Source organism: Felis catus, chromosome C2, assembly GCF_018350175.1.
Source record: "Felis catus isolate Fca126 chromosome C2, F.catus_Fca126_mat1.0, whole genome shotgun sequence".
Lineage (NCBI taxonomy): Eukaryota > Metazoa > Chordata > Mammalia > Carnivora > Felidae > Felis > Felis catus.
The window spans coordinates 87,736,987-87,762,071 of record NC_058376.1 but is presented as its reverse complement, the minus strand read 5'-3'; positions in this window follow the sequence as shown (position 1 = coordinate 87,762,071).

The following is a 25,085-nucleotide window of genomic DNA, read 5'->3' as shown; positions in this document are numbered from 1 at the left end:
CAGGAGAATACAAAACATACTTTTCTAAGGCAAGGACAAGAAGAGAACCCTCTGCCCATTATCTAACAATGTTCTCAAAAGTATCCAGACTTTTTCGCCCTGGAGCATACCTCAACTATCATTGGGATTCCCACAGCTGTGGCGTTGGTGTTCGCCATGGAAAGGAAATCGAGATGGAGAAGGGCACAGGTATGCATATTCAAGCTTTATCCATCCCATCATCCCTATCTTTGGCAATGTCCCCTTTGTCATTAAAATGTGTTTTTTAATTTTATATTTCTGTATTTAGTAACCTTAATTCACACAAAAAGAATTACAAAACCAAAATGGCCACCAAACTTTCTGTTTTTGCACTGTGGCTATGTGAACCAAGGAGTGGAGGATTCATAAATAGGTAATTTTCCCACACACTCTCTAAATTGGAAATCAGAAAATTAAGGCCACCTTCTGAAAGTTAATCTAATTAAACTGACACATAATGGTAAGAGAAACAGTTTCTTTGATCCCATAGAAAAATTTCTCTTTTTAAAATTCTTTTAAAGCTTATTTATTTTTTTTATTTTTTTTCAACGTTTTTTATTTATTTTTGGGACAGAGAGAGACAGAGCATGAACGGGGGAGGGGCAGAGACAGAGGGAGACACAGAATCTGAAACAGGCTCCAGGCTCCGAGCCATCAGCCCAAAGCCTGATGCGGGGCTCGAACTCACGGACCGCGAGATCGTGACCTGGCTGAAGTCGGACGCTTAACCGACTGCGCCACCCAGGTGTCCCAGTGCTTATTTTTGAGAGAGAGAGAGAAAGACAGAGACAGAGACGGAGAGACTGACAGAAACAGAGTGTGAGCAGGGAAGGGACAGAGAGGGACAGAGACACAGAATCTAAAGCAGGATCCATACTCTGAGCTGTCAGCACAGAGCTCAATGTGGGGCTGGAACCCGTAAGGTGTGATATCATGACCTAAGCCAAAGTTGGAAGCTTAACTGACTGAGCCACTGAGGCACCCCTTGCCCTTTTTTTTTAGCAGGTGACAAACACTCGTGATTCACTGTTGTTGTTGTTATTGTTGTTTAATGTTTATTTATTTTGACAGAGAGAGTGAGCGAAAGTGGGGAAGGGGCAAAGAGAAAGGAAGAGAGAATTCCAGGCAGGCTCCACACTGTCAGCACAGAGCCTGATGATCCCATGAACCATGAGATCATGACCTGAGCCAAAATCAAGAGTCAGATGCTTAACCCACTGAGCCACACTCAGGTTCCCCAAGACTTGCTCTTGTAAAAACAGCAACTTTCTTGATAGTAAAAATGCACCTAAACAAAGAATGTACTAACAGAAGTCAGTGGCCAACAGAAAAATGCTGGGTCCAGAAGGCAAACCTAGGAGCACGTGTGCAGAACTAGCCAGGAGGATGAAAATGGCTCAGGCAGAATTCTAATATTCTAGACCTTGAAGAAATGTTCACTATCTGCTTAGGATTTGAGGAAATTCAATTCCAGTAAGATCCAACTGAAATGAACTCCAAGACCATTGACCTGCCTGCTCCCCAAGCAAACTTTTCATTGTTAAGTTTTATTTCCCAACTACCTCATAATAGAGAATGAAAATGCTGGGGCACCTGGGTGGCTTGGTTGTTTAAACATCTGACCCGGCTCAGGTCATGATCTCATGGTTCACAACTTTGAGCCCCACATAGGGCTCTCTGCTGTCAGTGCAAGGCCCACTTTGGATCCTCTGTCCCCCCTCTCTCTCTGCCCTTCCCCCATTTGCATGTTCTTTCTCTCTCAAAAATAAACATTTTTTTAAGTACCTTGGATTGAAACATAAGATCATTCCCATTCCTACAAAATATACGTTTTCATGGTATACAAATTAGTTACCATTCTGGTTTATTCATTTTGTCCCCTACTAATGTGGTTTTTATCCATCTGTAGAGGGTATTGGTGAAAGTAACTGTAAATTCAAGACTAAGGTTCACAATCTGTGAGACCTCTAAGGTGGTCAGTTAGCTGCCCCTCCTTGGATCCCAGGTCACTTGTTTTCCTCTTAAAAACACCAGCAATAGTCTCACCTATAAGAAACAATAAGCAAGTTTAGTAGATGGCCATTATCTAATAAATGTAACAAAAAGCTATGGCTTTTTTTATACCAGCAATATATAGTTATAAAATACAGTGCGAAAAAAATAACATTCTCAGTGGCAAAAAAAAAAGAAAAACATACCATTTCTTTGAAGAAATTGACAAAATTTAACCAAAGGACATGAAAGATTTTATTAGAGACCACATTCCTGAATGAAGAGACTTAGTATTACAAAGAAGTCTCAGTAAATATCCTACATATTTAATATAATTCCCATCAAACTTCCTTAAAAAAAACTTTTGGGGAAACTGACAATAAAATTCTGAGCTTCTTCTGAAAGAATAAACTAAAAATCTATTCAAGAGAAATTTGGAAAGAAATAATAGAGGCTGGCTGGCCCTACCAGATAATAAAGATAAAGCAATTAACCAGCATAGCATCAGTGCAGAAATAGAAAAAGTAACTAAAATAATACAAAGCCCAGAAACACACCATATCTTTGACAAAGATGGGACTTCAAATTAATGGAAAAATAATGGCTATAACAGATGGCACTGGGATAACTAATATCAATTTTAGGAACAGTAATATAGTTAAATCACTATTTCAAAATTTAAATATAAATAAATTTTGGGAATGCAAACTGGTGCAGCCACTCTGGAAAACAGTATAGAGGTTCCTCAAAAAACTAAAAATAGAACTACCCTACAACCCAGCAATTGCACTACTAGGCATTTATCCAAGGGACACAGGTATGCTGTTTTGAAGGGATACATGCACCCCCATGTTTATAGCAGCACTATCAACAATAGCCAAAGTATGGAAAGAGCCCAAATGTCCATCGATGGATGAATGGAAAAAGAAGATGTGGCATATATATACAATGGAGTATTACTTGGCAATCAAAAAGAATGAAATCTTGCAACTACGCGGATGGAACTAGAGGGTATTATGCTAAGCGAAATTAGTCAGAGAAAGACAAATTTCATATGACTTCACTCATAGGAGGACTTTAAGACACAGAACAGATGAACACAAGGGAAGGGAAGTAAAAATAATATAAAAACAGGGAGGGGGACAAAACATAAAAGACTTAAATATGGAGAACAGAGGGTTATTGGAGGGGTTGTGGGAGGGGTGATGGGCTAAATGGGTAAGGGGCATTAAGGAATCTACTCCTGAAATCATTAGTTGCACTATATGCTAACTAATTTGGATGTAAATTAAAAAAATAAAGTTAAAATTGTTTAAATATATAAATAATAAATAAATACATACATACATAAATTTTAAATGAATCAATGATTTAAGTGGAAACATAAAAGTATCTGAAGAAAATCTATTTTCTTTTTTTTATTTTATTGATATAAAAACATTTAGCACGTTATACCTTTTAACTCAATTTTAAGAGTATAATCGTTATTGTAAACTATAAGTATAATATTGGATAGCAAACTTCCAATGTTTATTCATTTTGCTTAACAGAAACTTTATGCCCGTTGATTAGTAACTCTCTTTTTCCTTTACCCCTCTCCCCTTGTAACCACCATTCCACCCTTCAATTTTATTAATTTGGCTATTTTAGATACCGCATATAAATAGAATCATGCAGTGTTTGTCTTGCTGAGTAGCTCATTTCATTTAGTATAATGTCCTCAAGGTATATCCATGTTGTTGCATATTACAGAATGTCCTTTAAGGTTGAATAGTATTCTATTGTGTGTATGTACCACATTTTCTTTTATCCATTCATCTGTCAATGGACATTTAGGTTGTTTTCACATCTTGGCTATTGTAACACTATAATAAACACAGAGTGCTATCTCTTCAAGATCCTGATTGCAATTCTTTTGGATAAATACCCAGAAATGAGACTGCTGGATCATATGGCAGTGGATTTTTAAGTTCTTCATAAACATCCACATTGTTTTCCATAACACTGTACCATTTTGCATTTCCACCAACAGTGTGCAAGGTTTCTAATTTTTACACATCATTTCCAACATTTGTTGTCTTTTGTTTTTTTGATAATACCCATCTTGACAAATGTGAAGTGATATATCATTGTGGTTTTGATTTGCATTGACTGAAATGGTTAGTGACATTGAGCATTTTTTTCATAGCCATTAGTCATTTGTATGTCTTTTTTGCAGAAATGTCTATCCAAGTATCCAAGTCTTTATTTTATTTTTCAATTGGGTTTTTGGTCTTTTTGCTATTTAATTGTAGGAGTTCCTTACATATTTTGGATATTAATCCCTTATCAGATATATGGTTTATAAATACAACACCCAGTGCTCATCAAAGCAAATGCTCTCTTTAGTACCCATCATCCATCTAGCCCATCTCCCATCTACTTTCCTCTGCCAACCCATAGTTTGTTCTCTGTCATTAAGAGTCTCTTGTGGTTTCTTTCCCTCTCTTCTCTTTCCCTACCCCCTTCCCATATGTTCATCTGTTTTGTTTCTTAAATTCCACATATGAGTGAAACCATATGGTATTTGTCTTTCTCTGATTGACTTATTTCATTTACCATAATACATTCTAGCTCCATCCTCATCATCATGCCAATCTAACAAATGGCAAGATTTCATTCTTTTTGATGGCTGGGGAATATTCCATTTTGTGTATATATGTGTGTGTACATACATACATACATACATACATACATACATACCATATCTTCTTTATCTATTCATCAGTAGATGGACATCTGGCTCTCTCCATAGTTTGGCTATTGTTGATAATGTTGCTGTAAACACTGGCATGCGTGTATCCCTTCAAATCTGTATTTTTGTATCCTTCATGTAAATATCTAATAGTGTAATTGCTGAATCATAGGGTAGTTCTATTTTTAGTTTTTTGAAATACCTCCATACTGTTCTCCAGAGTGGATGCACCAGTTTGCATTCCCACCAACAGCGTAAGAGGGTTTCCCTTTCTCTGCATCTTTGCCAACACCTGTGTTTCTTTTTTGTTAATTTTAGCTATCTGACAGGTGTGAGGTGATATCTCATTGTGGTTTTGATTTGTGTGTCCCTGATGATGAGTGATATTGAGCATCTTTTCATGTGCCTGTTAACCATCTGGATGTCTTCTTCAGAAAAGCATCTGTTATGTCTTCTGCTCGCTTCTTCACCGGGTTATTTGTTTTTTGGGTGTTGAGTTTGTTAGGTTCTTTATAGATTTTGGATACTAATCCTTTATCAGATAGGTCATTTGCAAATACCATCTCCCATTACATAGGCTGCCTTTTAGTTTTGTTGGTCGTTTCCTTTGCTGTGCAGAAGTTTTAATCTTGAAGTCCCAACAGTTCATGCTTGCTTTTGATTCCCTTGCCTTCAGCAATGTGTCTAATAAGAAGTTGCTATGGCCGAGGTCAAAGAGGTTCTTGCCTGTGTTCTCCTCTAGGATTTTGATGGTTCCCTGTCTCACATTTAGGTCTTTCATCCATTTTGAATTTATTTTTGTGTATGGTGTAAGAAAGTGGTCCAGTTTCAGGGCGCCTGGGTGGCTCAATCGGTTAAGCATCCAACTTTGGCTCAGGTCACGATCTCACATTTGTGAGTTCGAGCCCCACATAGGGCTCTGTGCTGACAGCTCAGAGCCTGAAGCCTGCTTCAGATTCTGTGTCTCCTTCTCTCTCTGCCCCTCCCCAACTTGTGCTCTGTCTCTCTCTGTCTCTCAAATAAATAAATATAATTAAAAACAATTTAGAAAAAAAAAGTGGTCCAGTTTCATTCTTCTTCATGTTGCCGTCCAGTTTTCCCAGCACCCACTTGTTGAAGAGACTGACTTTTTTCCACTGAATATCCTTTCCTGCTTTGTCAAAGATTAGTTGACCATATAGTTGTGAGTCTCTCCTGTTTTCTTCTCAGAGTTTTACAGTTTCAGGTATCAAGTCTTTTATCCATTTTGAGTTTATTTTGTATATAGTTTAAGATAAGGGCCCCAGTTTTCCCAACACCATTTGTCAAACAGACTATCCTTGCCCATTGTGTATTCTTGGCGCCCTTGTCAAAATTAAGTTGACCACATATGTGTGGATTTATTTCTGGGCTCTCTATTCTGTTCCACTGGTCTGTATGTCTCTTTATGCCAGTACCATACTGTTTTGGCTAGTGTACTATATTGTAATATATATTGTAAAATATATTGCAATATATTTTGAAATCAGGAAGTATGATGCCTCCAGAATTATTATTCTTTCTCAGGAACTCTTAGGCTATCCACGATCTTTTGTGGTTCCATTTGAATTATAAAATTATTTTTTCTATTTCTGTAAAGGATATCATTAGGATTTTGATAGAGATTGCATTGAGTCTATAGATCACTTTAGGTAGTATGGACATTTTGACAATTGTAAGTCTTTCCAATCCCTAAATACAGGATGTGTTTCCATTTGGTTGTGTCTTATTTAATATCTTTAATCAGTGTTGTATAGTTTTCAATATATAAGTCTACCATCTCGTTAGTTTATTCCTAAGGGGTTTTTTTTTTTGGTACTATTGTAAATGGGATTGTTTTCTAATTTCTTTGTCAGATAACTCATTGTTAGTATACAGACATGCAACTGTTGATTTTGTATCCTGCAACTTTACTGACTTTGTTTATTATTTCTAACAGTTTTTTGGTACAATCTTTAGAGTTTCTACATATAAGATAATGTTATCTACAAATGGATAATTTTACTTCTTCCTCTACAATTTGGATACATTTTTTTTTCTTTTCTAATTGTACTGGCTAGGACTATGGACTGCTGGTATTAAGTTGAATAGAAGTGATGAGAATGGACAACTTTGCCTCGTTTCTCATCCTAGAAGAAAAACTTTCAGGTTTTAACAATAGATTACTTTAGGCAGTGATGTAGGTTTTTCATACATGGTCCTTATTTTGTTAAGGCACTTCACTCCTATTCCTAGTTTGTTGAACGTGTATATCGTGAAAAATGTTGGATTTTGACAAATGTTTTTTTCTATCTATTGAGATGGTCATGTGATTTTCATCCTTTATTCTGTTAATGTGGTATATCACATTAACTGATTTTCATAAGTTGAAACATCCTTGTATCCCAGAGATAAAATCCCACTTGGTCATGGTGTATTATCTTTTTAATGTGCTACTGGACTCAGTTTTCTAGCATTTTGTTGAGGATTTTGCATCTATAGTCATCAAGGATATTGGCCCGTGTTATCTTATGGTGTCTTTTCTGGTTTTGGTATCAAAGGAATTTTGGCCTTATAAATGAGTTTGGGAGTGCTCCCTCCTCTTCAATTTTTTGGAAAAGTTTGAGAAGGATTATTTTTAATTCTTCCTTAAATCGTTGGGAGAAATCATCTGATCTGGGCTTTTCCATGTTGAAAGGGTTTTGATTACTGATTTAATCCCCATGCTAGTTACCAGGCTGCTCAGATTTTCTATTTTTTCCTGATTTAGTATTGATAGATTGTATTTCTAGGAATTTATCCATTTCTTCTAGGTTATACATTTTGTTGGCATGTAATTGTTCATTTAGTCTCATGATCTTTTTTATTTCTGTGGCAAAATTTGTAACATCTTTCTTTTCTGATTTTGAGGTTTTTTTCTTCATCTAAAGGTTTGTCAATTCTGTTTCTTTTTAAAAATCTTTTTAAAAAACAAACTCTTAGGTTTCATTGATTTTTCTCTATTGTTTTTCTATTTCCTATTTATTTCTGCTCTAACCTTTATTGTTTCCTTCCTTCTACTAACTTTGGTTTTAGTTTGTTGCTCTCTTTCTAGCTCCTTGAAGTGTAAAGTTAGGTTGTTTACTTGAGATCTTTCTCCTTTTTTTGTAGTTGTTTATTGCTATTAACTGTGCTCTTAGTACTGCCTTTTGTGTTTTGTTTTGTTTTGTTTTATTTTGTTTTGGCAGCCCATACATTTTTGTATGTTGTGTTTTTATTTTCTTTTGTTTCAAGGTATTTTTTAATTTCACTTTTTATTTCTTCTTTGATCCAATGGTTACTTAAGAGTGTGTTTTTTGATTTCTACATATATGTGAATTCTCCAGTTTTTCTTCTACTATTGATTTCTAGTTCCATTGTGGTCAGAAGGATTAAAGGTAGAATTTCAATCTTCTTAAACTTGTTAAGGTTTCTTTTTTAGGCTTCTGGGGAAAATGGCAGAGTAGGAGTCTCCTAATCTCACCTTGTCTAATGGATACAACTAGATAATACCCACATCAGTGTAAATAACCTAGAAAGCAACCTAAAGACTGGCAGAACAGACTCCAAAGCTAAATGTAGAGGAGAGGCCACATTGAAGAGGGTAGGAAGGGCAGAGATGCGGTAGGAGTTAAATAGACTCCTGAGACTGTCCATGGGAGGGAGGGACACTGTGAGCATGGAGAGAGGAAATAAACACACACACTGGGCACCCCAGGAACAGGGGAACCCACACAGTGAAGACAAATCCCTGTAACATCCGGCTTTGAAACCCAGAGGGGTCCAATTTCAGACAGTCTTACAATCAGTAGAGTTTAACACCTGGAACTTTAAAAATCAGCAGGCTTGGCTCAGAGTCAGGAGGGCAATAGGAGACTGAGTCCCCACCCTTAGAGACAGCACAACAAACAGTCCCACTGAGACACAACATAGAAGCAACACTGAAAAATGCCTGGGGTACAGTGTAGATTTATTTACTAATATCAGAGTATGTGGCTGGAGGGGAAGGGATCACAGGGAAACTTCTCCAAGAACAAAAGAACTGGCAGGCACCATTTCCCTCACAGATCCCCCAGCCTAGATACATGGTCACCAGTGCCGTAGCAGTGCAGCACCAACACCCTCCATTTAGCTTAATAACAGTGCACACCACCCTTGCACACCTCTGCAGATCTGCTCCCTCCAACCTGGCCAGCCTCAGCAGGAGTTTTGGGTGCCTTCAGGTCCCTTCCCACAGCAGACCTCTATGGACCTTCCTGGCACTGGGCGCCCCACCCCTGCATTCTATTTAAGATGGACTTAACAGATATATTCAGAACATTTCATCCCAAAAGAGCAGAATACACATTCTTTTCAAGTGCACGTGGAATATTTTTCAGAATAGATAACATGTTAGGCCACAAAACAAATCTCAACATATTCAAAAAGATTGAAATCATACCATGCATCTTTTCTGACCATAACACTATGACACTAGAAATCAACCACAAGAAAAATCTAGAAAGAACACAAACACGTGGAGGTTAAATCAATGAAGGGGTCAACCAAGAATTCAAAGAGGAAATCAAAAAATACATGAAAACAAATGAAAATGAACACCACAGTCCAAAATCTTTGGGATGCAGCAAAAGCTGGTCTAAAAGGGAAGTTTAGAGCAATTCTTCTTTAAAAAAGAACCTATTCTCCTCAAACTATCCAAAAAAATAAAAAAGGAAGGAAAGCTTCCAAATCCATTCTATGAAGCCAATATTGCCCTGATACCAAAACCAGATAAAGATATTACAAAAAAGAGAGCTAGATCCAATACCCCTGAAGAACACACCTGCAAAACTCCTCCACAAAGTATTAACAAACTAAATCCAACAATACATTAAAAGAATTATTCACCACAATCAAGTGGAATTTATTCCCAGGATACAAAGGTGGTTCAATATTCACAAACCAATCAATGTAATATATTCCATCAACAACAGAAAGGATTAAAAACATATGTTCATTTCAATAGGCACAGGAAAACCATTTGACAAAGTACAACATCCATTCATGATAAATGTCCTCAACAAAGTAGGTTTAGAGGGAATATATCTCAAGATAATAAAGGCCATACATGAAAAACTCATAACTAACATCATCCTCAATGGGGAAAAAGTGAGAGCTTTTCCATTAACTAGGAATAAGACAAGGATGTCCATTCTCTCCGCTTTCATGTATCTCCTCTTCCAATTTAAGCCCTTCTCCCTGTTTCTGTCTTCTGATGACATGAAATTAAACTGATCAGCATCTGTATAAACACCCTTATTGAAGCCCAGGATCATTTTACCTCCCTGGACCCATTTGACAATACTTCTCAAAAATAAAGCTTCAAGGCCAAGCAGAAGGGGAACAATGAAAGGAGTTCTTCATTGACAATATGTAGAGATTAAATCTACTTAACATGTACTATGTCCTACTGAGCAGGTACATGAGCTGGACACTCTGCTCCTAAATTTAGAATTCAAAGCCAGAGTTTATGAAATATGTTTATGAATAAACTGTGTAAAGTACACAGCAAAAATGGGCATTAAATGGTATCTATTGACCTTTATTAATATTATTATAATATTATATTATTATAATATTTCTATTAATTCTCATTTCCAAGAATATCACCTTGAACACCTTGCTTTACACAAACTAAGATTTCATTAAATATTTGAAGATAAACATTTGGGAAATGAGAGAAATGAGGGAAAAGGGAATGAGGGTTCTTCTTGCCTTAGATATAATCTTCCAAGGAAAGAAGTACCACCAAACACCACTTCAAGACCTTGATCATTAAAGGAAAGGAAATTATGACCATCAAATCCAGAGTCCCTACACTACCTCCAAGAATATAAGTCTCATTGAAGAAGAAGTCAAACTTTAGGATTGTTGTACTCAGGAAAAACATTTAAATAAAGTATCAGAAATCAAGTTTATGTAATTTAAAAGATAATTTGTCTCACTTTTTAAGAGAAAGGGAAAATTAAGTATGAAAGATGAAAATGGTTTTCCACAAAAGTTAGCCCCTCTCCTGATAGCATTTGAGTGTATTCTTAGCTAAATTCATTCACAGTCTGCATAATTCACAGCATAATTTAGCAGACTATGATAGAAAGTGATAGAGGAGAGAAGATTCCAAAAGAGCTGTTGGCTTCAGCTGAATTGTTTTAAACTTGCTGGGCTTTTCCCATTCATAAATGCTAGATTTATGTAAAATATATCTCACTGAGAGCTTTCTCTTTTGCTTGTATTTTTAATCCTGCTACCTAATTTGTTAACATATGGTCTGAGAGTTGGACAGTTCGTGCTTAGGAACTCAAATTTATGTTAAGCGTAAGAAAAACAGAATGACTGTGATCTTGATGCAGAACATATTGCTATCTATTGTTTGTCAGAGGAAAAGGAATGCAAATTTCAGAACCTAAGTGAATAAGATAAATTTGTATCTGGGTGGCATTTGTCTCATAAACATTCCAGCAGAAATAGGGAAACAGGACAACCCATCAAGATTAATAAAAAGAAAAAAAAAGTAAAATTAAACATTCATTTTAATAAATGACTTACAATCATAGAAAATTCTAGGTAGGTTAAATGGGGGAATTTAAGGATAGAGATATTGAAGGCATTTGACCATAACAGCAATGGTAAGGTCAAGTACCCCAAACCCTAGGTAGTGGGCCATCTGAAATTCATTACATAGGTGAAAATGGCTTTTTACAAACTGTACATTTTCCTTTACACTTTATGACAAATCCTCCAAAATTTTACAAACTATAAATTTTCCTTACACTTTATGACAAATCCTCCAAAATGCTTCCAGAAGATCCCTAACAGATCTGGAGATTATTTCAAGAATGTAAGCTCTGTGAAGACAGAGATTTATACAAATTTTTTCATCCATTGTATTGTTAGTGCCTGGAACTATGCATGGAACAGAGAAGGTATTCAGTAAATACTGTTTAACTGATTTCATAGATTTAATATTACATATCAAGTAGTGAAATTAGAGGTTCCTTGTGCCCATGAGGAAAAAAGGAAGGAAGAAATGAACAGAGGGAGGAAGACAGAGAAGAAAGAGGATAAAAGGAAGGAAGAAGGAAACAGAGCGGTGGAAGGAAGGCTCATTTCTCTTAGCAAATAAAAGAAATAACAGGTTAAATACTGTACAGTCCATAAAATTACCATTACATTGCCCTATCAACTAAGTCAAATCTTCAGGAATTAATTCTACCCCAGTCATCATGGTTACTCACGAGGTCAGAAAGCTCGGATCTAAAATGTCTTGAATTATGGAGTAAGTTGCTACACAGTAGAAACACAAATAAAACAGGGACATACAAATCTCCATCAATTGTAAAACCCTCACGTGTGTTTCTCAAACTTAAAATAAATCATGGAAAGACACAGTTAAAGTAATTTACTTAGTAGAACCAATTCCATTTAGTTCAGTTCGGGGAGAAAGTTGAAGAAGGTTTTTGTGTTATTAAATGAAGAACTTCTGTTTCTAGCACTATGTGTCTTACATCTATAACTCCTAAGAACCACCTTCTTTTTGTCAGTGATGACAATCAAGAAAAGGTGACCCTCAAACCAAAAAAAACCCACAAATTTTATCGGCACCTGGGTGGTTCAGTCAGTTAAGCATCCAATTCTTGGTTTTGGCTCAGGTCATGATCCAGGTTCATGAGTTCGAGTCCCACATCAGGTTCTTTGTTGATGGCACGGAGCCTCATTGGGAGTCTCCCTCCCTCCCCTTCTCTTCCTGCCCCTCCCCTGCTTGTGCTCTCTCTCTCTCTCTCAAATAAATAAACTTTAAAAAATTGTTCTTATGCAAGAGGAATATCCTCCTCAAAAGTAAAACAGTCCTTTAAATGCAAAAATCCTGGATCAGCCTCTTTGTGCTGGAATCAGAAGTCTGCACTCCAGCTATTTTCCTTCTAGAGTTGCTTTCTAGTAGTTGAGGATGGTAAGAATCTATTAAATGTGTAATTTAAAAACTAACTTTGCCCATCCAGTACCAAGCTCTTCACTAACACTGGTAGTCGATTATCACTTGTCCTATTGTGCCATGCCCCAGTATAAACAGTCTGCTGACATTCAGGTAACTGGGCTGACCTAGCTGATGGATTTCTCCCAGTGGCAAAGGTACACAGCCAGTTCCATGGAATGCAATCTGCTGGTGGGCTGAATCCACCACTTGTTCTCACCAGAAATAATGGACTGCCACATTGAACATTTTCCCTGAACTTCCAGAAGTCACTTTTAAGAATATGTGACAGCTGTGTCCATGAAGAAGAGCCTTAGGATATTTTAAGAGAAATTAGATCAAAAACCATACCACCTACAGAAGAAATCCAGGAGGCCCAACACCATTTCACCTTGTATGTCTCCTTCCAGGCTCAAATGGATGTTTAGGCACAATAGAAGACTGGTCCTGGGAATATTTGGAATATTTGTCAGGAGCTCTGCAAAAGGGCTCTACCTCTTCCCTAATGTACCCCCATACCCCAAAAAAAGCCTCTTAACAGTAATCAAAAAATTTTGAGAGATAAAAGTTAAGGAAGAAAGCTAGCATTAAGTATTTGCATGCTGTGGTAGGTTATCATTTAGTATTTGTATTCTTTGGTAGGTGTTCTACACCCTCCTATGTCATTTCTTACAACAGTATGAAGTGGACATACTGTCCTCATTTACAGTACAGGAAACAGAGACTCCAACGGGACAAAATACTTTCCCAGGCTCAGATAGCTGGTAGGGACAGAATCAAATTTCTTAATCACAGATTTATTGTGCTATTTTATCTTACACTGTAGGGCAAGGTAATATGATAAAGCCATGCTAAGGAAGAAATGACTAATACTGTATGTCTTTTTTCCCTAAGAGTGGATCTTAAGAGAAAATAATATTTGGTGATCATAAGTGTAGACTTTAGCTTAGTCTCAGGATATAAAAGGAACTCTGAGTACCTATAACCACCTTCACTTGTATCCCAAGTTTGTCCGGAACACATCTATAGTTTTAAATATAGATGTAAATAGAATTGTGTTTAGAATTTATTCTGTTGCCAAGTAGCACTACAGTATGAAGATCAATGTGAGTCGTACCCAAGGACCATAGTAAAACAGGTAAATTCGGGGTCAAAGTTTTATTTGCTTCAGTAAAGCCAAAAAATTTCACTTCAATGCACCTGGGATTGCCTTCAGCCTAAATAAAAGGGTCAGGGTAGAGGCAGAAGCAGCAAACACAGACCAAGCTGGCCTTTTGAGTTCTCCCAGAGCTGTCCAACAGACCTTTCTGAAATTCTGGAAACGGACTATATCTGTGTTATTCAATACAGTAGCCACTAGCCACATGTGGCTACTGAGCACTTCAAATGTAACTAGTATAAATGCGGAAATGAATTTTTAATTTTATTTAATTTAAAATTATTTACATTGAAATAACCATATATAGCTAGTGGCTATCATATTGACTAGATTGGCTCTTATGACTGCATGGACCCTCAACCTCCCATGGCATTGTTTCTAACATATTGACCCAGATGGGTGACCTGTGTTGAACCAGAATTGACATATGTCATTAAAGCGGAGAGATGTGCCAGGGCACCTAAGTGGCTCAGTCGGTTAAGTGTCCAATGTCAGCTCAGGTCATGATCTCACAGTTTGTGAGTTCGAGTCCCACGTTGGGCTCTGTGCTGACAGCTCGGAGCCTGGAGCCTGCTTCGGATTCTGTGTCTCCTTCTCTCTCAGCCCCTCCCCCACTTGTGCTCTGTCTCTATCAAAAATAAATAAATGTAAAACAAAATTTTTTAATTAAGTTAAAAAAGAGAGGAGGGATCCTGGGAAGATGGCGGCCTAGGAGGACGTTGGGCTCACCGCGTGGCCTGCTGATCACTTAGAATCCACCTACACCTGCCTAAATAACCCAGAAAACCACCAGAAGACTAGCAGAATGGAGTCTCAGGAGCCAAGTGCAGATGAGAGGCCCACGGAAGGGTAAGAAGGGCGGCAAGGCGGTGCCCGCTGCACGGACTGGCGGGAGGGAGCTGGGGTGGAGGGGCGGCCCACTGTCCAAGCAGAGCCCCTGAGTCTGGCTTGCAAAAGCGGAGGGGCCGGATGGAGTGTGTTCCGACAGCAAGAGGGACTTGACATCTGGAAGGTTATAAGCTAACAGCTCTGCTTGGAGAACGGGAGGGCTGGAGGACAACGAGAGGGAGAGTTGTTGAGCCCCAGACGACAGAGCTCAGCTTGGTGGGGAACAAAGGTGCTCGCCAGTGCCATCTCCCTCGCCCATCCCCCAGCCAAAATCCCAAAGGGAACCGGTTCCTGCCAGGAAACTTGCTTGCACCCCACAAACACCCAAAGCTGTGTTTCTGCGGATCCATCCCTCCGGCGGGTCTGACTCCCTCCTGGTGCCGCAGGGCCCCTCCGGAAGTGGATCTCTGAAGGAAAAGCAAGCTGAGCCTGCCCCTCCCGCCCCTGTGCACCTTGCCGATTCACCCCAGCTAATACGCCAGATCCCCAGCACCACAAGCCTGGCAGTGTGCAAGTAGCCCAAACAGGCCACGCCATCCCACAGTGAATCCCGCCCCAAGTAGAGGGGAAGAGAAGGCACACACCAGTCTGACTGTGGGCCCCAGCGGTGGGCTGGGGGCAGACATTAGGTCTGACTGCGGCCCCACCCACCAACGCAAGTTATTCAAGACAGCACAGGGGAAGTGCCCCGCAGTCCCGCACCACTCCAGGGACTATCCAAAATGACAAAACGGAAGAATTCCCCTCAAAAAAACGTCCAGGAAATAACAACAGCTAACAAACTGATCAAAAACAATTTAAACAATATAACAGAAAGTGAATTTAGAATAACAGTCATAAAATTAATCACTGAGCTTGAAAACAGTATACAGGACGCAGAGAATCTATTGCTACAGAGATCAAGGGACTAAGAAACAGCCAGGAGGAGCTAAAAAATGCTATCAATGAGCTGCAAAATAAAATGGAGTCAACCATGGCTCAGATTGAAGAGGCAGAGGAGAGAATAGGGGAACTAGAAGATAAAATTATGGAAAAAGAAGAAGCTGAGAACAAGAGAGATAAAAAAATCCAGGAGTATGAGGAGAAAATTAGAGAACTAAGTGATGCACTAAAGAGAAATAATATACGCATAATTGGTATTCCAGAGGAGGAAGAGAGAGGGAAAGGTGCTGAAGGGGTACTTGAAGAAATAATAGCTGAGAACTTCCCTGATCTGGGGAAGGAAAAAGGCATTGAAATCCAAGAGGCACAGAGAACTCCCTTCAGAAGTAACTTGAATCGATCTTCTGCACGACATATCATAGTGAAACTAGCAAAATACAAGGATAAAGAGAAAATTCTGAAAGCAGCTACAGATAAACGTGCTCTAACATATAAAGGGAGACCTATAAGACTCGTGACCGATCTCTCTACTGAAACTTGGCAGGCCAGAAAGGAATGGCAGGAGATCTTCAATGTGATGAACAGAAAAAACATGCAGCCAAGAATCCTTTATCCAGCAAGTCTGTCATTCAGAATAGAAAGAAAGATAAAGGTCTTCCCAAACAAAGAAAAACTAAAGGAATTCGTCACCACTAAACAAGCCCTACAAGAGATCCTAAGGGGGATCCTGTGAGACAAAGTACCAGAGACATCACTACAAGCATGAAACCTATGGACATCACAATGACTCTAAACCCATATCTTTCTATAATAACACTGAATGTAAATGGACTAAATGCGCCAACCAAAAAACATAGGGTATCATAATGGATAAAAAAAACAAGACCCATCTATTTGCTGTCTACAAGAGACTGATTTTAGACCTGAGGACACCTTCAGATTGAGAGTGAGGGGATGGAGAACTATTTATCATGCCACTGGAAGTCAAAAGAAAGCTGGAGTAGCCATACTTATATCAGACAAACTAGACTTTGAATTAGAGGCTGTAATAAGAGATGAAGAAGGGCATTATATAATAATCACAGGGTCTATCCATCAGGAAGAGCTAACAATTATAAATGTCTATGCGCCGAATACAGGAGCCCCCAAATATATAAAACAATTACTCACAAACATAAGCAACCTTATTGATAAGAATGTGTTCATTGCAGGGGACTTTAACACTCCACTTACAGAAATGGATAGATCATCTAGACACATGGTCAATAAAGAAACAAGGGCCCTGAATGATACATTGGATCAGATGGACTTGACAGATATATTTAGAACTCTACATCCCAAAGCAACAGAATATACTTTCTTCTCGAGTGCACATGGAACATTCTCCACGATAGATCACATACTGGGTCACAAAACAGCCCTTCATAAGTATACAAGAATTGAAATCATACCATGCATACTTTCAGACCACAATGCTATGAAGCTTGAAATCAACCACAGGAAAAAGTCTGGAAAACCTCCAAAAGCATGGAGGTTAAAGAACACCCTACTAAAGAATGAGTGGGTCAACCAGGCCATTAGAGAAGAAATTAAAAAATATATGGAAACAAACGAAAATGAAAATACAACAATCCAAATGCTTTGGGATACAGAAAAGGCAGTCCTAAGAGGAAAATACATTGCAATCCAGGCCTATCTCAAGAAACAAGAAAAATCCCAAATACAAAATCTAACAGCACACCTAAAGGAAATAGAAGCAGAACAGCAAAGGCAGCCTAAACCCAGCAGAAGAAGAGAAATAATAAAGATCAGAGCAGAAATAAACAATATAGAATCTAAAAAAAATGTAGAGCAGATCAACGAAACCAAGAGTTGGTTTTTTGAAAAAATAAACAAAATTGATAAACCTCTAGCCAGGCTTCTGAAAAAGAAAAGGGAGGTGACCCAAATAGATAAAATCATGAATGAAAATGGAATTATTACAACCAATCCCTCAGAGATATAAGCAATTATCAGGGAATACTATGAAAAATTATATGCCAACAAACTGGACAACCTGGAAGAAATGGACAAATTCCTAAACACCCACACTCTTCCAAAACTCAATCAGGAGGAAATAGAAAGCTTGAACAGACCCATAACCAGTGAAGAAATTGAATCAGTCACCAAAAATCTCCCAACAAATAAGAGTCCAGGACCAGATGGCTTCCCAGGGGAGTTCTACCAGACATTTAAAGCAGAGATAATACCTATCCTTCTCAAGCTATTCCAAAAAATAAAAAGGGAAGGAAAACTTCCCGACTCATTCTATGAAACCAGTATTACTTTGATTCCTAAACCAGACAGAGACCCAGTAAAAAAAGAGAACTACAGGCCAATATCCCTGATGAATATGGATGCAAAAATTCTCAATAAGATACTAGCAAATCGAATTCAACAGCATATAAAAAGAATTATTCACCATGATCAAGTGGGATTCATTCCTGGGATGCAGGGCTGGTTCAACATTCGCATATCAATCAACATGATACATCACATTAATAAAAGGAAAGATAAGAACCATATGATCCTGTCAATCGATGCAGAAAAGGCATTTGACAAAATTCAGCAACTTTCTTAATAAAAACCCTCGATGAAGTCGGGATAGAAGGAACATACTTAAAGATCATAAAAGCCATTTATGAAAAGCCCACAGCTAACATCATCCTCAATGGGGAAAAACTGAGAGCTTTTTCCCTGAGATCAGGAACACGACAGGGATGTCCACTCTCACCGCTGTTGTTTAACATAGTGTTGGAAGTTTTAGCATCAGCAATCAGACAACAAAAGGAAATCAAAGGCATCAAAATTGGCAAAGATGAAGTCAAGCTTTTGCTTTTTGCAGATGACATATTATACATGGAAAATCCGATAGACTCCACCAGAAGTCTGCTAGAACTGATACATGAATTTAGCAAAGTTGCAGGATACAAAATCAATGTACAGAAATCAGTTGCATTCTTATACACTAATAATGAAGCAACAGAAAGACAAAGAAACTGATCCCATTCACAATTGCACCAAGAAGCATAAAATACCTAGGAATAATCAAAGGAATCTAAGGAATCTAAGGAATCAAAGGAATCTAAGGAATCTAAAAATACCTAGAAATCTAATCAAAGATGTAAAAGATCTGTATGCTGAAAACTATAGAAAGCTTACGAAGGAAATTGAAGAAGATTTAAAGAAATGGAAAAACATTCCATGCTCATGGATTGGAAGAATAAATATTGTCAAAATGTCAATACTACCCAAAGCTATCTACACATTCAATGCAAACCCAATCAAAATTGCACCAGCATTCTTCTTGAAACTAGTACAAGTGATCCTAAAATTCATATGGAACCACAAAAGGCCCCGAATAGCCAAAGTAATTTTGAAGAAGACCAAAGCAGGAGACATCACAATCCCAGACTTTAGCCTCTACTACAAAGCTGTAATCACCAAGACAGCATGGTATTGGCACAAAAACAGACACATAGACCAATGGGATAGAATAGAAATCCCAGAACTAGACCCACAAATGTATGGCCAACTAATCTTTGACAAAGAACATCCAATGGAAAAAAGACAGTCTCTTTAACAAATGGTGCTGGGAGGACTGGGCAGCAACATGCAGAAGATTGAAACTAGACCACTTTCTCACACCATTCACAAAAATAAACTCAAAATGGATAAAGGACTTGAATGTGAGACAGGAAACCATCAAAACCCTAGAGGAGAAAGCAGGAAAAGACATCTCTGACCTCAGCAGTAGCAATTTTTACTTGACACATCCCCAAAGGCAAGGGAATTAAAAGCAAAAATGAACTACTGGGATCTTATGAAGATAAAAAGCTTCTGCACAGCAAAGGAAACAACCAACAAAACTAAAAGGCAACCAACGGAATGGGAAAAGATATTTTCAAATGACATATCGAACAAAGGGTTAGTATCCAAAATCTATAAAGAGCTCACCAAACTCCACACCCGAAAAACAAATAACCCAGTGAAGAAATGGGCAGAAAACATGAATAGACACTTCTCTAAAGAAGGCATCCAGATGGCCAACAGGCACATGAGAAGATGCTCAACATCACTCCTCATTAGGGAAATACAAATCAAAACCACACTCAGATATCATCTCACGCCAGTCAGAGTGACCAAAATGAACAAATCAGGAGACTATAGATGCTGGAGAGGATGTGGAGAAACGGGAACCCTCTTGCACTGTTGGTGGGAACACAAATTGGTGCAGCCACTCTGGAAAACAGTGTGGAGTTTCCTCAGAAAATTAAAAATAGACCTACCCTATGACCCAGCAGTAGCACTGCTAGGAACTTACCCAAGGGATACAGGAGTACTGATGCATAGGGCCACTTGTACCCCAATGTTTATAGCAGCACTCTCAACAATAGCCAAATTATGGAAAGAGCCTAAATGTCCATCAACTGATGAATGGATAAAGAAATTGTGGTTTATATACACAATGGAGCACTATGTGGCAATGAGAAAGAATGAAATATGGCCCTTTGTAGCAACATGGACGGAACTGGAGAGTGTTATGCTAAGTGAAATAAGCCATACAGAGAAAGAGAGATACCATGTTTTCACTCTTAGGTGGATCCTGAGAAACTTAACAGAAACCCATGGGGGAGGGGAAGGGGGGGAAAAAAAAGGAGGTTAGAGTGGGAGAGAGCCAAAGCATAAGACACTCTTAAAAACTGAGAACAAACTGAGAGCTGATGGGGGGTGGGAGGGAGGGGAGGGTGGGTGATGGGTATTGAGGAGGGCACCTTTTGGGATGAGCACTGGGTGTTGTATGGAAACCAATTTGACAATAAACTTCATATATTGAAAAAATAAAAATAAATAAAATAAAATAAATTAAAAAAGAGATAGAGAGAGATGTGGAAATGGGGAGAAAACAGGGAAAGTGTCAAAAACATTTCCATTTTATTTCCTTTTATGAGCCCCTAAAATTGTTACTTCAGATTAATATTTGTTGAGCATTATTTCAATCAATGCAGGAATGAGTGAGACACAGTGTCAGCCCTCTAGATCACAACCTAGCAATGACAAAGGTGATGCTTGAGCCAAGTAGGCATGGGTCAGACAAGGAAGTGTGAAAAGGACCTACATGTATATAGACAAGAAGTGAGAGCAAGCAAGACCTACCGTAGTTTAGCATGACTGGAGCATGGGTTCATGGGCTGAATTGTGTTCCCCCCAAATTTACAAGTTGAAGTTCTAACCCCCAGTACCTCAGAATGTGACTGGACTTAGGGATAATGTCTTTAAAGAGTTAACTAAGTCAAGATGAGGTCATTAAGGTGTGCCTTAATCCAATACAACTTTCCTTATAAGAAGAGGAAATTTGTATACACAGAGGGAAGACCATGTGAAGACATAGCCATCTATAAGCCAAGGAGAGAGGGGTCAGAAGGACCCAACCTTGCTGATACTTCATTCTTGAACTTTTGTCTTCTAGAACTGTGAGACAACAAATCTCTCTTGTTTGAGGCACCCAGCCTGTGATGCTTTGTTATGGCAGTGCTAGCAAATTAACACTGGTGTATCCGTAAGAAATGAGCCTAAGAGAATCAGGCTGGAATCAGTTCCTGAAGGATCTTGATAATACTCCGCAGAATTTAAGATCTATCCTGAAACCACTCAAGGGTTTTAAGCAGGGAAGTGGCATGATCGGTTCGCATTTTTAAAGTTTATTTTGTGTGTTAGGTTTAACCTTGCCTTGACCCTTGTTACTTGTTTAAATTTGGCTTGCTCATCTCCAGCCTTTGTTCTGATTTGACTTTAAATATTCCACGATGGCAAGTACAATGGTGATAAAACACATGGTTATTCTTAACTCTCTGATATTTGTCACAGGTCAGTAGACAGCCTTGTCTTAACATGTTTTAAAAGCCTATACTCGCTGCACCTGGGTCAGACATGATTATTCCACATTCACTGAATAAAATTCCCTAAATGCCTAAGTGATTCTAAGGTAGGAGAAGTTCAGCAAAAGGGGACGTGCATTAACTCTTTCAGGTCACTAGGCTACCATTTAATGCATTATTGCAAATGCACTTTCGAATAAATAACAGGTTGTAAGAGACATTGAGACAATTAGCCTCCTTAAGCTGACTAAAATAAAAACATGACAGGCAGCCCTGAGCCATATGTACGATGACTATGATGTAGGGAGGCTTTAAAACAAAAATAGACCAGAAAATTTCCATGCAAATGAGTGCTGTCATCTTAGGAGTCAATTTGCTTATTCTAAAAATCCTTCTAGTTACTTAGAATATTTTAGAAACACCCCTTCTGGACATGCCTCCGAGCTGGATGAGGAGATTCCCGACTCCAGGTCTCACAAGGGATCCAGTCTACAGTTAAAATAAGGGAGAATTTGCTCCATCTGAGGAGCAGAGGGCTCACTGCTGGGCTTCCTGGAAGAGCCTCCCTGGGCCATGCTTTTGGGGGGATAAAAACCTCTCCCTAAGTGTGCTCTTATCACTCACACCTGGAGACTGGGCAGAGATCTCTTGAGGAATAAAGAACCCCAGTATTTATTTAGCACTTTCTATGACAAATTGCTTTCTTAATCCTCATAATAACCATGTCTTAGGGAAGGCCAGGTGCTGAAGAAGAGATAGGAGGACAGGAAGAATCTTCCTGAGCAGCAGGATCATGGATATACCATGGCACGTCTATGCCTAATGAGAGAAGAAGTGCTACTGCTTTGAATCCCTTACTGCCAGCCAACAGAACCCACTGTTCCCAACTTGTGCTTCTCCAGCTCCTTGACTTTCTTCCGGTTTCTTCCCAATGTGGTTGTCCTCCTTCCTATGCGTGCTTAAACCCTGCTTCTTCTCTCGGGTCAGTTCAAACTTTCTTTATCAAGTCTTCTTTAAACTCCCCAGCAAGAAATAATCCAGCCTTTCTCTAAATTCCCCTATCCTCTATTTTGCCCTTGTAATATGGTCATTTATGGTCTTCTCATAAAGGATGAGCTTCCTAAAGTCATGATATAGGCACTGTTAATTTTGGTATCTCCTAATTTCTTTTTTTTTTTAAGATACTTTTTTTTTTAATTTTTTTTAACCTTTATTTATTTTTGGGACAGAGAGAGACAGAGCATGAACGGGGGAGGGGCAGAGAGAGGGGGAGACACAGAATCGGAAACAGGCTCCAGGCTCCGAGCCATCAGCCCAGAGCCCGACGCGGGGCTCGAACTCACGGACCGCGAGATCGTGACCTGGCTGAAGTCGGACGTTTAACCGACTGCGCCACCCAGGCGCCCCGATATCTCCCAATTTCTAAAGCAATGCTTGGAACAGAGTATGAAAGCTTTTGAATCAATTATGAGAGAAAAAAAGCAATTCACAGTAGTGTTAGTGTCTTAGTTCAGGCTGCTGTAACAAATAAAATAGACTGTGTGGCTTAAACAATAGATATTTATTTCTCACAGCTCTGGAGGCTGGCAAGTCTGAGATCAGCATGGCAGTATGGTCAGATTCTGGTGAAAGCCCTCTTCCCAATGTGCAGACAGACAGCCATCTTCTTGCTGAATCCTCACATGGCAGAAAAAGAGATCATGTCTCTTTGTGTCTCTTCTTAGAAGGGCACCAATCCCATTCACAGGCTTCATCTTCATAACCTAATTACCTGCCAAGGGCCCTATCTCCTAATACTGTCACGTTAAAAATTATGCTTCAACATATAAATTTGAGGGACACAAACATTCATTCAGTATAATTTTTTCCAATTATCAGCATAAAGGGTATGAACAGAGTATGATAATAGCATAAGAACAAGACCCAGAAGGACAGAAGCAAAGAGTAAGATCAACAAAAAAGGCCATGAACCAATGAGGAAATAGAATGACACAGATTCTGAATCAGAGAGGCAGCCATAGACAAAAACATGCCCAAACCAAAACCAACAACAGAGTACAGAACACAGAAACTGAGGAAACTTTCATGACAAAGCAAATATCTACTTCAGGCTCCAAGCTCCTTTGTCATCTAGAAGACAGGACAGGAGCGAGTTGTTTGCCAAATGTTGTTTTCATATAATGACTATTTGGAATTTAGAATGTATTTTCCCGTAGAAATAATGCTAAAGTGGAAATAAATCACCCAGACAGCCTTCAATCCTATTTAATTCATTAACATATCTGAAGCACACAACCAATAGAACTTTTCAACTACAGTTGGCCACTGTTTGTAGAATCAATAATGTTTTGAAAAATAAGAGGAGGCTTCCAGTTTAAACGAACAAAGTCCACTATCTCTCCCACAAATGACACTCTGGAAAGACTACATAACGGAACTTCCTGAAGACTCTGGAAAGTTATTAATAACATGTGAAATAAGTAGGAAAATCAAACTTGAGGAATTATCAATATGATAGTGAGTTTCCTAGTTCCCTTTTCTCCTCCTCTGTCTTCTTATTTAGATACTAAAGCAGCCTGAATTGCAGACCCACATAGCAAGTTTATATAGAAAAATCTCCAAGAAAATCTTCTTTCTAGCTACAGGACAGGGAATGAAGGTAGGAGCCTACGTGACAGAGAGTCTAGGGAAAATCCCCAATGTTTTTCTGTTTTTACTCTCTTGGCCCTTCCCTGAGGCAAGCTCAAGCCCAGGCAGCACTCCTATGGTGCAAACAGTATGCAGACACCTAAAACTCTGAGAGTAAAATCTTCTCTTTTACTGGAGAAACCAGGAAATGAGGCTGATATGCTCTGAACAGTGCAGTGAGAAATTTCCATTATTTTTCTTTCCTTTTTTCTCTTGCTGTTTCACCCCTGAGGTGCACTTGATAAAGGCAAATGAGTGACAGCGCAGGGAAGCTAAAACCCCAGCTTGCAGCCAGGGGTCTAGGGAAAGGGGTCTCTTAGGACTGGAGAGTGTGGGAGGTATCACAGAGAAGAAGCTGAAGAGAAGAGGACCCCCTAAATCTATACATGATGTCCTGGGCTCGTGCATGAGCTGTGCATGCGTGGAACTGAACCAAAGCCAAATAGAAAGATTTTGAGAGTGCACCTATAGAACAAACCACTGCTTAAGTCCCAGACTGGCCCCTGGATGGACCATAGGCAGAGCTCCCACAAGAAGCTCAGGGCTCTTTCTCCTCATCTGCTGCAGGTCTCAGATGGCAATGGGTCACTGGAAAGTCTTTGAAAACTAAATTGCTATCAGATCCACAGTCCACAGAGGATAGATTGGGACTTGTGGTCTAAACTGAACCAGGTTGACTCTTGACTTTGTCCAGAGGACTTTAATAGGCCCAAAGACCCAGACTCTCAAAACATACTGTTCAAAATGTCCAGAACACAATACAGCATTAATCAAAAGACC